This window comes from Phalacrocorax carbo, chromosome Z, assembly GCF_963921805.1.
Source record: "Phalacrocorax carbo chromosome Z, bPhaCar2.1, whole genome shotgun sequence".
In the NCBI taxonomy this organism is placed as follows: domain Eukaryota; kingdom Metazoa; phylum Chordata; class Aves; order Suliformes; family Phalacrocoracidae; genus Phalacrocorax; species Phalacrocorax carbo.
In genome coordinates this window covers 75,135,567-75,152,451 of record NC_087548.1, presented here as the reverse complement: position 1 = coordinate 75,152,451, position 16,885 = coordinate 75,135,567, and positions in this window count along the sequence as shown.

Genomic DNA, 16,885 nt, shown 5'->3' with positions numbered 1-16,885 from the left:
TACAACAACTCCCCTTTCAACACAGTGTTTTTAAACTGACCAGGTACGTTTCTCAGTGTTATATCAGGGAAGGAAAGCATCCATGAGTCATCCTGCTCCTGGCTGAGGAGGACTCTCTGCTTCTACTTGTTCTTCTGAGGTTGATCTTGCTCAGCTGCAGGGGAGAATGCACAGGGCTGGGTCTTAGAGCAGGAATTCTGCAGGAATAGGTGGTGATTTGGCAGTGATCTTTCAGAAGAAGAGGCTGCATGGCTGAATATTGGCTGGAATGTTTTTTGCATCAGATGAAATTTATTAATTTGCACAGAAGCCAGAAGTATGATGAGAGCACTGTGTTGTAGTTTTCCATGACGAACATCTAGCTTGCAGTAGTTCAGATTTCCTTTGTGCCAAGCAGCAGCCATACAGCCTTCTATGCAGCATTTTTCAGGTGGGCGCACCCAGAATGTAGATGTGTACTGGAAGGTCCTGATTTCTCATCATTGACACTCATTGACAGCTTCTCCTCTGATTTCTAAAGGATTTTAAAATACAGAGATTGCTAGTGTACTGTTCTAATGGAACAAAAAGTGGTCAGCCTCTCCTACCAAGAGTATGAGGTGTGGAGATCCTTGTGGGTTCATGGCATTTCCATGCACTGATTCTCTGTGTGCTGGCATTGTTTTCATCCTAGTTCTGTTTTCTTGTTTTTCTGTAAGATTTCACATAATTTTATCACAGTCTGTGATGTTTGCAATGAGGGCACAAAGCTCAGCTAATAAACCCAGACTCAGTGAATACAAGTCTGGATCATTTATACCAGAAAGGTGCCATAAAAATTACATAATCTGAGCAGAAAGTACAGTAGGAGTCCTTTGCGAATTACATCATCCCTCTCTGTAAACATGTGCTAGACAAAAAACAAAGACAAAATAATTTCTAGGGCACACCAAGGCTAATACAGGGAGATTAAATACAGTCAGCAAACCAAAACAGCATCTGGACTCTGTGGTTAATGGAACATTTCACTATGGAGTTATAACACAGCATAATGCAGTAATGTTAGCTGATTTTTCACAGACCAATAGTTATACATCATTAAAGCTTTTTATGCCCTGATCAGCAGCTCTGAGTGCTGCTCCGATTTGCAGACTAGGATCAGCCATGAATAAAATTGTTTTTAATGTCTTGACTAAAGGAGTGCATTTTCAGAGGATACAAAGAAAACCTAGAATTGAAAATACCAATTCTGCCATAGCCTTACTTTAGCCATGCATGACACCACAACACAGCTATTTCTTCTTCCAAAAATAGCTCTCTTGAAAGGGTAGGCATTTCCTTTGGAATAAGAATCTACCAAGGAGGATTTTAAAACCTAAGCTTTGTTTACTTGGCTGTTTGTCTTGTCATGAGTCACATCTCACAGCAGAGCCTAAAGCTCTGACTGGACAACCGCTGTTCAGAAAAGAAGTCAAACATGTGTTGCTGGGTGTTATCTCATTAATTTACCCTGTATTATTACTCCAAGCGCTACTTGTAGACTGCTATGGCAGATGTGGTGATGCTATTCCCAGTTCTGTGTGGGCCTTGTGATCAAACATCACCAAGATGGACTTGCATTATATTTTTTCTTAAGGAGAAGAGCATAAGATTGTTTCTGTCTCTTATACATATGTTATTCTGTCTGTTCAGTAGCACCGCCATCCATTTAAGATGCCACCTTCCATTTATACAATATTTCAATACTCCACACACCTTACACATCATTTCTTCACCCATAGTAGGGCCAGCAGATTAATGTCAACAGTGCACTGCACTATGCCCCATGAATTAGATGATGAAATTGTCAAGAAATTGTTTTCCAGAATGGACTGCAACTGGGACATCAGGTTACCCCATGACCATTATCATCTGCTGAACTGCAGTTTGCAGAGATTATGAAGCTTCCGAGTTTTTTACATACCTACAAAGGTTAAAATAATAATAATTTTAAAAATGTAGCACCTTGTGGTAATATATGAGGCTGCTGATTCTCTATTGATCCTACATAAATTGGGAGTAAAAGCTGTAAAATGAAGAACTTGAGTTTCCCTTTGCTGAAGGTGAACATTGTTAGTCTAAAGCAATGCAGTCAATAGTACTTCAGTTTGCTGCAAGTAAAATAAGACAACCCTAAAATGGTGTGGTGCAGTGATGTCTTTCTTGGCAAAAGCCCCTTTGTGACAGTACTGGTACTTTAGTCAGACAGAGGCAAGTGGAGAGATTATAAAATTAACATTTTTCCCCATACAGCCCAGAAGGTGCTTCTTTTGAACACAGAAACAAGTGTAATCACCTCAAGATAGTCACTCTTCTCCTTCAGGATCTCATGTAGAATAGGTTTTGAAATGGTTCTTAAATCTCATAATGAAGAACTTTGTACTGTCATGGGATTCTCAATGTGAATACAGCAGAATAATTTCATGCAGAGCATAGCAAAGGGGCATAAATGAGGGGGGTGTATTACACCCAGGCAGTGCCCTTTTGTGTAGTAACATAGCTCCACATCCTCTGTAAGAGCTGCATTGCACGGCCAGGCTGCATGTTGAATGCTGCTCTGCACCAAACAGGCCCTCACAGGCTTGATATATGCCTATCTGTAATGGGTTTACTTAACCCCTGTTAGGAAAGCAAAAAGCTAAAGGAAAGCTTTGCTGCTTGAGAGCCTGAATTGATTTACATACACCAGACACAGCATGATATGAAAACTCAGCACTTTGAAAATGCCCAAGTGAAAATGCAAAGATCCCATGGCACTTTTTAAAAAGATATATGTAGATAACCTGTGATATAAGAAATAGAGGTATATTGCCACTAACTGGAGAAGATTAAAAGAAGGCTGGGAAAGATGACCACAACAATGGAGTCGTCTTTTCTTGCAAGGGATGTCTGTGCAGACTGAGTTTTGTTAGCCTGGAAGGAGGTGAACTGAGGGAAGCATGGTAGAAATCTATGAAGCATGAATGGCTTGAAGAGGCATTTTTGGCTGAAGGACGCTGTGGGTACTAAGGGGGTACCAAGGTTCAAAGGGTGAGTGTACAAGCTTGAGGCAACAAAGTCCAAGCACAGTTATGTCCATCTCAGGAAGTCTCTGAGCCTCAAATGATTGGAAACTGGGAGAACACTTGGAAGGAGCATCATATATATGATCGCCCTTTTAATGCATACCCTCATCCGTAAGGGCCTGCGGTGGCCCGCGAGGCAATGGCTCTTTGGTCTGACCCAGCACAGTTGCTCTTGCATTGTATGACTTCCTTGGGGCCGTAACTTGTAAGCTTGCCCAGATGATGTGACTGTCCTTTTCCCCACCAACAGAATGGTTTCTTACATCAGGAGAGCTGTGGAGAATCAAGGATAAGAGTGGAGTGTAACAGTTGTATTGCTTTTAATGTTGTAGCTACTGGACACTTACTTAATTCTTTATGTGGCACTGTTCCTTGGCACTGTTGTTACATGTAAAGCTGCAGGGAGAAGTGAATCTTATTTTACTAAAAATAGGTCAAGGAAACAGAATATAACCTTTCAGATAATTGAATTCTATCCAGAATTATTATTCTTGCCATCAAAATGAGTTTGAAGTGCAAAGAATGCAGGACATTCTTGCAGAGTAATTCACAGTTAAAATGGACTGTCTTCATCTGACAATGCAAGTGCTTATTTCATGGAAGAAGAGAAACTTATTTGTTGGTTTAAACTTAACATACAAAATGTTATATTAAAATAAACTCTGGTATATTGAACTAAATGACCTACAGTGATGAAAGTGGATTTTGTGTGACTAACCTGAGACACCACAGAAGATCCTAATTCCCAAAATACTTTAAGACTACCTCAAATTACTTGTTTGAATTCTATATGTCCTAAAATACCATTTTATTTTTGCTCTTATTTTTAATATAGGATAGTACACTTCTTTAAGAAGAAGATGTAACTTTACTTCCTTTGGGCAAGATGGATGCCAGACTTACTTCTAGGAAATGCGCCCAAAGATCATGCTTCCTCTCCTGGTTCCAAAGTGTGTGTTGTACTAACAATTATTTCAGTAAGACTGATGGGCCAGAGTGATTAAGCACACAGATATTAGCAGTCTGACCAAAAATCTCTCCATTATGCATTCAGTTTAAGAATTCCAGTATCAGTGCACTGATGATGCAGTAAACAGGTGTAAAAATCACAAAAGTATCTCGCTTCTCAGAAGTTTGGAAACACCTGAATTCAGGAAAAACTAATAACTAAGTGTCTCCAATAACTCACACCTTTTTCACCTTTTTTATAAACTTATATTTTTGGACATCATGGTATCTAAGTTTTCCTAAGGCCTTCCTCAGTTGTTACGAATGGAAGGTCAATCAATTCATGATGTACTGTAGCAAAACCTGTATCTTTAGTGTACACCACAGGTAAACAGCTCTGAAATGCATCAGACAGCACTGTTTTTGCATCAGATGCAGATCAGAAGGTAGGAAGTGAGCATAAAGACTTGGCTAACATGATCATTGCTCACTCACTTACATTTTCTGATACATCTAAAGGGACTGCATGTACTTAGGACTTGAATGTCTCACTAGCGCTTAGCCTAAGTTACCCCTGAGGAGCTGTTGTGCCCAACAAGAAATTATGTAACTGAACTTTCTTTTGATGTTTTAAGGAAGACAATCTCATGGGAAAAGGAGTGTGGATGGGAGGGTAAGACATCCTTTGCAGAGAAGCATGTTTGCTACATCTTGCTTGGAAGCAGAACAGTGATGTACCCAGATGTTGTAGCAGGGGTCAGTCACCCCCCGCCATCACAGCTGAAAGAAACTCCTGGAGCTGGAACAAAAAGGATGCTCAGTCTTAAAAATTGGAACAGGAAGTTTAGGTATCAGATGGCCAGTCTGCTCTGTCAATTGTCATCATCCATTTGCTTTTTACTACAGACACTGAAATTTTTATAATCCCCAATCAACTTTAATCAGTCCTGATTGTCAAATGTTGGGCCAGAGTTTTACTCCAAAAGTTAAGAAACTCCTATAATTTCACTTGCTGTTTGACACATTTATGAAATGATTTGATGCTGTGTCCAGGGAGGAACATGAGATGACTTCTCCAAATATTAACATACTTTAATGATGCCTTCTCATTGGATTTGAAGAGGAGATTTTTGCCTTTGTCTTGTTAGTGGCTGTAGGAAGAAGTTTCATTCATTGGGCAATAACATGCCTGTCACAATCACCTGATGCAATTAAACTGTTTTGCTGTAGGATTGGTTTTTCTTGTGATTGATGTCTTCTAATGAAAGATGCTGGAGAGGAGAGGAGAGGAGAGGAGAGGAGAGGAGAGGAGAGGAGAGGAGAGGAGAGGAGAGGAGAGGAGAGGAGAGGAGAGGAGATATTGGTTTCAAGCAACGTGGTGCCTGACATAACTGAAGGTTGGACACTTTAATGAATCCCAGTTTAGGCACATAAAAAGAAAGCCTGTTCCCTCATATTTGGCATTAATCACATATGAATGTGCTGATAGCCAAAGCAATGTATCTTTCACACCACACCTTTCATTTTAGATTATGCATACACATTTAAACAAGTTTCACAAGTTTTTAACGTCTGCGTCCAAAACATAATTTGCACAAATTTACACACAAATTAAATTCATCAGTTAGTGATCTGAAGTAGTTAGGAGAATGGAGATTTTCTGGTTTATTCTTTGAAGATGGAGATAAAACTATCACTTCCTTCCCTTTCTTCTTATAGACCTTCCTCCTGCCCTATCAAACAATATTCAGGTGATGGCAGTGCTGAATAGACAATACTTCACTTATGCAAATATTGAAGCTCTCATGACCGTTCAATAAAATACACTTTAAAGGAGTTATGGCTGGGTGGTCTTATACTAGAAAAAGTTGCCAGCAGTGCTCTATTGGTAACAGACACGGCTGCTCTGCAAAATTGCTCTTCCAGCAAAAACCCCTGTGTACTTCAGCTGGTCTTATTTCACACAATGATACTGGTGTAAATTCTAACCAAAACACAGTTTTGTCAGGTACAGCCATTAGCTCTAGAGTTTTCACTGGTACAGGGTTCCTGATGCAAGTATATTAACAAAGCAGTACTTATGTGGCTTTGTTATAGTATAGACCTGACAATGCTTTAGGACTTTGGTCCTCAGCTGACAACATGTTGCATTCATTAAAACTCAAACGACACTCGTTTGAATGCTGCCCTTGGTAGGCTGCTGAGTCCCTGCTCTTGCTGTTCATTCCCACTCTTACTGAGGTATTATTTGAGCTGCAGCTGGAAGCTGGGATTGCAGCATAAGGAACAGGCCTACAGTAGCTTTTTGTTAGCTGCCATTGGTAGCAGCAGAATGTCTGTGCAAATCATACCCTAGGTACTGAATTGGACAGCTAACCAATGCTCCAGCTTGTATTGCAGAGGCCCCATTACATTATTATCCAAGTTAGACAGATTTAAGCTAGCATAGACATGCTTTTCCCTTTCTATAGAGGAGCCACATCCTTAGACGGCACTTTGTTCAACATTTGTGCAGTGCCCAGCACAATGCAAGTCTTTATCTACGGCCAGGCTGCTACTGGAATCCAAATAACGACAGCTTTTTCTTTTTACTAGGTAATGGATGGCATCAGCTATGCATACAAAGGCAATAGAGTTTAAAGATGATCACTTATTCTTCCTTTCCCTACCTGGCACTGCCCTCCCCTCCTCTTCATTGCACTATCCTCCTCTTCCTTTATTTTTCTCCCCCTTTGCAGCTTCCTGTAACACTAAAGGTTAGGGTACAGTTTGGACCCCTTGATAATTGAATCAATACTTTCATGCTGTATCTGCAGTCCCTGCTGGATTTTTAGGAATATTGCATTGTTTTTACTGCTTCACAGGGCTTAGTCTTCAGTTGATTCACCAGTGGCACAAGGGAGTAATAGCTCTGTTGCAGGAACAAAACAACCTCTGTATAGTGCCTGTAGGAAATTCAATTAGTGTCTGTCTGGCTGCTTCCCTTTCTTCATGGGGACACTTCTGAAGCACTATAATTGGCTTAGCCAGGGAGATAAATTACAATTGTGGATAGGAGGAGGAAAAACAGGAGGAGGAAATCTCTCTACTTTTTATCTATTAAGAGGTCAGTGTCAGCCAAGAAGCACTCAGAAGCGATCTTCTGCTCTTATCTGGCAAGAACAAGGACACATGCAAAGACCTAGTCATGAGCGAAAAAGCCATCTACAAGGCTGCACGTGCCTAGGGCTTTCTGTAATGTTTCCTGACAAGCGCTTACTGGCATACTCAGGGTTAGACCACTGCTCTGGGAGGTGGTGGGAGAGAACAAGATCAGAACTTCAGGTTTCTACCAGCCACATGCATAGGTTCATAGTTACTAACATTCACATCTTCTGGGATCTTTGTCTACATCGAGTTAGAACAGCTCCACTGATTTCCTTGATCTCAAACATATGCATGCCTGTTTCCTACAAGTCTTCCAGCATCACAGGCTGGGCAAATTTGACCTGATAAGGCTTTGCCATCTTTTATCAAGGAAAGTGCCTCTATGTGTGATGAGGAACACTTTGGAGACTAATTACATGCAGGTTGATTCAAATGGTACCAAGCCATACAAAAATGAGAGAACTGCCAGAGCTCTGAGAGCCTCTGTGCTTCCTGGTTGTGTACAAAAGACACTGCAGCAAATTGTTTCGATTGGCATAATCAGATGAATGAATCATAACGCAGACAAACAGCAATTCATCCCTCCATGCAGCTTCTCCCTTTAATAGCATTGTAGTTAGTCAGCTCAGCAATGATACTTCCAATAAAATTTTGCTTGCAGTCAGTTCGCTCTGCTCTTAATCCCACACTAACCAGAGTGTATTCTCACAGGTTTATGCCATAAAATAAAACAGTACTGTACCTCTACAGAATTTAATTCCAGGTACAAAGATCAGAGTTCCACTTACCAGATACATACCCATCAGCAGTCTCTGACACAGGATAACCTTCGAAATGAATGTTCAACTCATTTTCATAGACCTAACCAGTACAAATCCTGTTGAACAAGGCACAGGCTTCGAGCAGTTCGTCAACAGGGCAGAATATCTACCAACCTGACTCTCAATTTTTGTAGAACTTGAGTAGGCTCAACAAAAATGTTTCTTGGCAGAGGCCAAAGCTTCTTTTTGTACCTTTTTGACATCAGATTTTCAGATGGTAGAGGTTTCATACATAGGCACATTGTATAAAATGGTTTTCTCATTGTTGAGATTCATTGCCTGATAATGTAAATACAAAATACTAAATTCTGCAAACTCTGCTCCTCTTGCCTTCACAGGTATTTGCAGAGAAAATAGCAGCTTTTGGGAACATTTTCTGCATGCAAAACTATGCAGCAAAAATTACTAGGTCGTAATTGGCAGTATAGGCATTATCTTCAAAGTATGCAAAGGTTAGATGGTGGTATTTGAGCTTCTGGATCATTCCTGAAATACAATTTTGACACCAGTCAAGGGTGGCATTATCAAAGATCTGTTCTGAATAAATTGTACAACGTTGAAGTGTCTAGCTTACTTCCTTGGCATCCTTTATTTGTAAATACTAAGAGATTAAGCAAAATCAAACCCTAAAATCCAGACATTATTTTCTGAAAAAGTTTCTTTGGCTTTCAGCCACCTTTTCTTACCAGCTCTGGAAATCATTAGAGTTGTTCTTTTCTCATTACTACTGTAGATAATGACACTGAAGATTAAAAAAAATATGGGGTTTGTGGATAAAACATAGAGGAGGACATAAGGAAGTTTCCAGTGTCAGCAGTTTGTGTCAGCCTGGAGTTCATTTTACACCGCAAAAGGACTGCTTCAGGAGACTGGTGAAAGCCTTGCATGCCCTTAGCTAGATGCAAGCAGTCATGTATGTTACACACCAAATTGAGTCATACTTCAAGTCACTGGCCTGAACCAACCTTAATATCAGGCTTTGACCCATCTGCTATATCTGCCTTGGCTAGTGCAGATTTTGTGTCCATTTCCATACTTTGATTCTTGTGACCTTTAGTTTAGCACTGATTTGATATCCCCAAACTTGGTTCTGATTTCAGTGCATTTTTTTTTTCTGCACGGTATTTGCTTACACTGCTTTTCTCTATAGTTTTTTTCTCCTTGCTTGACCTTACCACCAGCCTTTTAAAATAGCTATATCTCAGTCTGTCTTTTTCTGGTCACCAGCTCCTGCTATTCAGTAGAGAGAAGGCATTTCCTACAGATCATGTGTCTTCAGTAAGAATGCTCTTGTGCTGACAGATTTCAAATGTGATTTTTCTGCAATATTCATTTAAGACATCTTTATGGGTGTGCCTGCCAGTTCAATTAGTTGTCCATTTTCAGAAAGCCATGCACAAAAGGGTGGGTTAATGGTCAAAACTAGTCTGCTGGAAAGTTTGAATACTTAAAATGTTTAGGGTTTGTTATGGTTACAGGACAAATGGCACTTTGTAACCCTCTTTAGTCACTGTCCATTGTCATCTGCAGATGACTAAATTTGCTATCAGCTCCTCATTCAATCCCAGTCACTTTGAGCTCACAGCTGACTTCCACGTTACCATCTGGGGACTGATTTACAGATGTGCCAGCGTCCCACTATCCAGTGCCTTACCAAAACCTAGGTAGGATAAGTCTGTCTTCTGATGAAGATGGTTGGTATGGTGCAACAAAGATGCATGGATGCATCTTTTGCATCCATGACAATGTGTGTGTTTCACTGTAACTGAATAGGTTGCTGTGTATCTGAACTTGTCTTACAATGCAGAGATAGACTACAGACATGTTCAAAGTACTTCCAGCCCTATCTTTGTCATCCATGAACAAGGTAAAACTATAAATGATACTTGTGCTTGCAAGCCCTTCTTGCACGGAGATCTATTAGATCAGTTCTTGTGTGAGAAGGGAGCCAATGGGTACTTAACAGATACCATGTCTGTTCTTCCTCAGCTGCAGAAAGGCTACCTCCATGCAGCTCCCTGTTAGGAGTAAGAAAACAAATCTCAATTCAGTGGTGTTTCTTTCTGAAAGTCATTCCACACTGGCATTCACACCTCTCTGTTACTCTTATAATTAATAAAGGTGCTCTGAAAAAACCATATTCACTTTGGAAAAGTGACCAAACATACTTCTCCCTCTGGATGTCCATGGAAGCTTTAGGTCAGCCTCTGCATAGTGTAAAGAGGTGGCTGGGTATAAACAGAAAAAGCAATTGGAAAGGATTTATTTTTAAAACATAAGAAAATAACAAGGAAAGGGCTGAAACAGTAAACAGGCTTCAGTAAGAGAATGCAACTAGAAAAACCAACAGAGAAAAACATCAGAGAGCCTGTCTGTCTGTGGGCATCCACAGGCACAGCTGTTAGACTGGCAGCAGTTTGATCTGGCTTGTGGGGGAAAGAGATGGCCAACATCTTTCTGGCACAGTTCGCTTCTTTGTAAATGAGTAAGCACCTCAAAATATGTTGAAGAGCTTCAGCAAAGGCAGATTAGAGGAAAACTATGGAAAACTACTACAACCTGCAGCTACCTGTAACCAACAAGCATAAGAAAAGGCACGAAAACATGGTGTTTTCAGGCTTTGCTTTCCAAGGCCTTTTAACTCCAGCAGTAAAGGATGGATGGTCCTCAGCCTTCCCAGGGGAAGATATTAAGCCTTTGTCCCTGCCTCTGATGCTCAGGGGTGTCACAGCCACGACTGCTTCACAATCACAGCAAAACGGCTCTGCTCTGAGCTCCCCAGTGGTGCAGCCATTTTATTTACACTTTTGCTGTTGTCATTTGTGTTACTCTCCAAGTTGCTGGTGAAGGTGAGGTTAGCTGGAGCATGGGCAAAGCTTCAGCTAATTTCTCTGTATGTTGCATCTAAATAAGCAGTTCTTTCCCTGCAGGGCTGTGAAGAGGGTGCAAGGCAGCTGTGCCACAGGTCCTCCTGAACCGCAAAGGGGAAAGAGGATAGGGGTGGAAGTACTCACACTTCATGACCCCCAGTGAGCTGGAGGGTGGCAAAGCAGAGCTGGTTAACTGGGGAGATTTCATGGGCACGGTCTGCTCATTTTCTCATTTGTCTTGACTATTGCCACAGACTTGGCCGGCCATCGGTTCACAGAAGCCTCCAAATAAGTTTTCTGCTGTGGAAAGCATCTTACCAGTAGAAGACTTGATGCACAATTTTATGAAATCTTAAAGACAGATTTAATGAATGACACTTAGCTTGTCTCACAGCAGAAAACTGAATACAAGAACGGGACCTGATCTTAATTTCCTTGCTGAGAGTAGCCTGCAGAGCCTGAAATTCAAAGATACAATATCTGCTTTGTTACTCTATGAGCTTGCTGTAAAATATGCTCTAATCTTTGCCAGGGGTATGTTGTGCATTCCCTGGAGGTTTTTCAGCACTGAGGAACACTTCAGACTGCTTAACAGTTTGTTCAGGCTTTGCCTTATAAGGCCTTTTAACTCCAGCACAAGCGCATGACAAGCCCTCCAAGTGTCAGCCTGTTGGGAACAGATGACAGCAACAGTTTTCTCTGCTCAGGGAGCCACGTTTGTCCTGTCTGCCTTGACCTGCTGTCCTTCTAGCTCCTGCCCTGACAGCTAGCATAAAAACCTGGCCTTAGGGTAATGAGTGGGGAGGGCAAATCTTAACACTGCCCATGTGCATGTCCTTGCTGTAAAGGTTGAATTACTTTGAATGCACCAAGGTATTTTTGTGTACTGCACTGACTTTAGTTTAGACTTTAGCTGTGATGCCCTGGGAAGACTAGTGGTCTACCACTGATACACATTCTTTAGTCATAAGGCCTGCTGGTTTGGGGGAGACATCTGAGCTGCCAGTGGAGCTGAGGCAGCCATGAGTTAAAAGTTGCTGTCAGTTCATTCCCGCTCCATGAGGATATGTAGCTGCAATGGTAGCAGCAACTCTATATCAGGGCAGCAGAAATATTTTCAATTTTCTTTTCTCACTGTGTATATGTCTTATTTTAGCAGCTCTGAAACATCAGCAGATTAGGCTAAAGTATTTAAATGGGGAATGCAAACCACTGAAAGCAGAATATGCTCTGCTTTGACTTAAAATATCCTCTCAGAAAGCTGGCTGAGTTATAAGCCATGGGAAACAGCCATTTGTGGAAATCCAGGAGGACTCTCAGCCTCTCCCGCAGCTCCCGGCAGCGTTCCCATCACGGCTGGGCTGGGCTGTGCATCAGCAGTGACCGCACTGGGCTTTGGAAGTGTTTGGAGATGCAAGGAGAAGGAGTCCCAGGAAGGGGTGACACAGGGGGCAAACCAGACAGGAACAGACCTCTGACCTTCTGCACCCCAGTCCTGTGTCAGAAGGCTATTCTATCTCCTGCAGGCAAAACCCCACTCCTTCAGCCCTCTCTGCACCCAAGAAAGCCTTCCGTGGTTCAAAAACCTACAAATGGTGACACCTTGTACTACACAGTTTCAGCAGCTGAGTAAATCCAGACTGTATGGGGCAAAACATACAAAAGACGCCCTACAAGCAGAGGGTTGTGTGACTTCAGTGGGATTACCACTTGCAGGACATCTATTCAAGGACTCCAAATACAAACCATGTCTTGCAACATGCTCTGGGAGTGAAACGGAGTATGAGACATAGCACTGCACGTCATCTGCATTGCCATAGCCAGTATTTGCCATCACACAGTGATTTCTCCAGAGCCAAAAGATCACAACTTAATTAAGCATTAAAACTGCAATAACTGCAGTATCTATGGACCTTAGGTTGTTCAGAGTCAGGTGTACAATAGGATGAATATTTCAGCAAAAGGTAAAAGAATTGCCTAGGTTGCACATGGAGCTCCTTAAACAGGTGGGCACATATAAATTTAAGCTACATCTGCTGAGCTCCAAAACAAATTAAACCACCTTTAAAGCCTTTTGAACGAATTTTTATTCACAGTCCTCTCTGATGTGGGCACTGCCAAAAGGTTTTTCTAGCTTCCTACTTACAGCAATGCTGTATTTGACTCTGGCTTTGTAGCTGCTGAAATTGCAGCTCACTCAAAGCAAACAAAAGCCAAGTTAATGTTTACTGTGGAATCATTTACAGAAAATAACAGACTAAAATACTTGTTCTGCTTCCCCTGAAACATCATTTTAATTCGACAATGCACACCAGATCTCAGATCTAAAGGCAATCCCTGTTTTTTTCTGCTTTTTTACATTATTAACTCATTTTTCTCAGTACATTCTTTGTTTCTCTTCAAAGTATCAAGAATGTTCCTTTTGTTTTGCATCTTTCTTCCTCTCTGCCTCACTCCAGAAGATTATGAGCTACACTTTGTTTCTGCAATAACGGGTTTTCTGTGGTGTTTGTGAAAACTGTGCTCATATCGATTGCAGGAATGATTCCCATTAGAAAATTTCACAGCTGGTACATTTTCATCATGGGATGAGATAGGCAGCATAGAGTATTAAATCAAAACTCTGATAGCTGGATAACAGGTACAGTGAAACCGAGAATAAAAAAAAAGCTATTAAAAAGAACAATTTTTAGAGCTAATTTGTGGAACTCCTTGCCACAATATATATCTGGCAGTCAGAACTAACTAAAAATCAGTAAAGGGATGGAAACAGGTGGATAACAAGTGCAACATACTTCAATAAGAGGATATTTTGAAAAGGAAATCAACCTCTGATTGTGAGCTCCCAGGCAAAGCAGTATTATTTTGAAGGGACTAATAAGCAGGATTTCAAATAATTTTTTAACCCAAAATAAAAATACATCACATCATTTTCAAGTTTATATTCCCACATTTACTCTGTACAAAAGTAGAAAACAGTGTAAAGTGCTTTTCTTAGAACATATCTTACCTTTAGAGAAAAAACATACCTTTTGAGAAATTCACCAAATAAAAAGGAGTGGCTTTTATCTCATTACAAATAATGCATATCTTGTGTGTAAGATAGATCTGATAAACTATCATTATTTTGCCACTAATGATACTTGTTCTTAAACACTAAGTATTAGCTTAATTTTTTGTCAGTGCAGCTATTGCAACACCAGATGTAATTTAACTAATCGTCATCCTTCCTCAGCAGCCATACAACAAGCATTCCCAGTACTGAGGAGTTCACATTAAAAGAACAAGAAGACAGCAGGCAAAGAAACACCTTCATGAAAGGGGAAGTGATTTGCAAGTTGTCAGGGTTTCATTAGTAACCACATCTACAGAATGTCTGCTTATTGATAATTCCACTAAATAAAATCACCTAATCTTGTTTAGGTAGGTTTTGTTTTGCAAGTAGCGTTACTAATTTAGATACATGTAAGTTCGTTATTCAAGTAGAGTACTTGGGGCTTGAAATTGTCACTTACATGCCCCATATGAAATAAGGTGCAAACATTGTTACACCTCCACATCTTTCAATGTGTGTAATACAGGGGAAAAAATATTGAAATTCCTAGATAGATTTGAAATATGAAAACTCCAAATACAACCTTAGAAGTCCCTTCTTTCATATGGTCCCAGTTTTCTGAAAAGTGCCATCATCCTTAGATAGGACTCTCACATCAACACGGGGGTATGTGCATTTAGTATACTTGAATTGGGGCTTAGCAATTAGTAATTTGGCAACTAGAAGATCTTTTGAGGATGTCGTTTAAAAGAGACAGATCCAGGGCCCTGTCACCTCATTGCCATCACACAGCAGGTACTATATTGGCATCTGCTGTAGACATATGTATGTAGGTTTACCCAGGCTAGAAGTGTCCTGGAACAGCTATAAAACCATACTGTGTTATTGCCTGGGCACTAGAATCAACACGTTGTCTTCTGCCAAATCTCAACTGGAAGTGTTTTACCAGTCTTTAAAAGTGTATTTTTCCACAATAGGAGCAGTCTAACATGTGGAGAAAATTAAGTTGCCTAAATAGATTTGATGCAGACAGATAGTACAGTGCTCTCCATGCCTTTGGGGATTGTCCAAACTGTAAATATTGTATTGCCCATAACATCAGAAGATCAAAATAAATCAGTCATCTAAAGGAATCAAGGGACAACATAGGAAAAGGGAGACCATTTTTTCTTTGTATTAGGAAAAAAAAAAGAGTGGACAATTACATTGGGCAACATCAGGAAGAGGAGATGTATTATTTTCATTAACTGTATCTCTTTCTTTATATATAATTTTATAAGCAAAGCAATGCTCCTCTACCAACCTTACGAAATAGTCTCAGACTGTTACGAAGAGTGGGCAGCGGCAGAGGCAGGCCTCAGCTGATGGATTTTCTTTATCCTCATTAATTTGATTCAAACCTCCTAGGAGAAATCTGCAAGGCTCTAGGTCTGCATAACAATTATTCAAGAAAAAATATCTTTTTTTGTTAAATTAACAACCTGACATGTCTTCTTCTTCTCCACTTTTGCAGAAGGCCCTTCTACATGGTTACCATTATTTTAATTTATGATGAGCTAGTACCTAGAGCACATGACTACAATAGGCTCTGTCATCCAACCTGCCTCTTGTAAGCCAGTCCCAGCCTCACAGGGAGCCTCTTTATTTTCATTCCTGGCACACCTAACAGTAACTATCCTAGCTACAAGTGAATGCCCTTCCAGACCTCTCTCAAGAGGCCTGAATTTACCATGAGGTTGAGGATACTTGTAGCCTTGATCCATGTTTTGTTATTCTCCAGTATGAGAGGTATCAACCAGAGCAAGTCGAAAAAGTTAAAATCATGCTTAAGTACTAAATTAAGACATAACTAGGAGTTTTCAGGGTTAAAGCATTCAACCTCTTCCCAAATATCTTTATTTAAAAGGTTGGGTGACTGCTTAGTGTTGAAACAATTATGTATTGTACTCTCAGGTTCCAAAATTGGAATATATGCAGAAGCTTAAAATGTAGACATGTTGACAGGGATTTTCAAAGCAGTCTAGAGGATTAAGAATCATTTTCCACTAAAATTAGTGGAAGACAATGTCAATCATTTATACTGCTTTGTAAATCAGCATTAAATTTCACCCTAGGAACTGCTGACTACTAGGTTTAATGAATACTGTCGCTTCTGAATGTTACTTACCAGACAAGGCATTTGTACATTAGAGGTGCAAGATATAAAGATTATTTCCTAATTAGCTGCATGCCAGAGATACCAGTTTAATGGTAATCTCATCCTGAGTGAGGCTTGTATGTAGTATGCAATGTAATGCAAAACAGTTCTCCAATTTGTACTTTATAACATTAAAGTATAAAATAATACCATTAGAGTGACATGAATAGGAAGTCAGTGGAACTTGCATTTTCCTCAGGAAGCCTGATTATAATTTTTTCTCAGCATCTACTGCTACTTTCTGTAGCACTAGTCCTTAAAAAGCATTAGAGGGAATACTACATACTTGCAGTGGTCCTGAGCAAGGAACCACTTGGGATACCTTTCCCATGAAAGGGACATCACCGTCTGCTTGCATGCCTTTGTGTTGAGCACTGGAACTGGGATGATGGAAAAGAAGCAACAGCCTTAACATCCTTGGAAGAAATCACTTGCACATATGCAGTTCAGGGGCTTTGCATAATACATGCCGCGTGTTACAGTGGTTCAAGGCAAACTCTTGGCACCCTGTGGCTGCCTCAGGCTGTGAAAAGCTTAATGAATTCCCTATCTATCAGCAAAAGTTGGATGTACTAATCTGGACATAGTGTAGACTGATTCAAAATTCATGTTATACTTTCAGTATGAGTCCAGAAAGTAACCAGCTATATTTTTTTTTCATTGCTCCTTCTATGTGACTCTGCCACAATCTGAAGCAGAGGCCAAAAGACCAGAAGATAATTTCTGTGTGAAAGGTTTCCAGTTTTTTCAGGTCAGAGGACCAA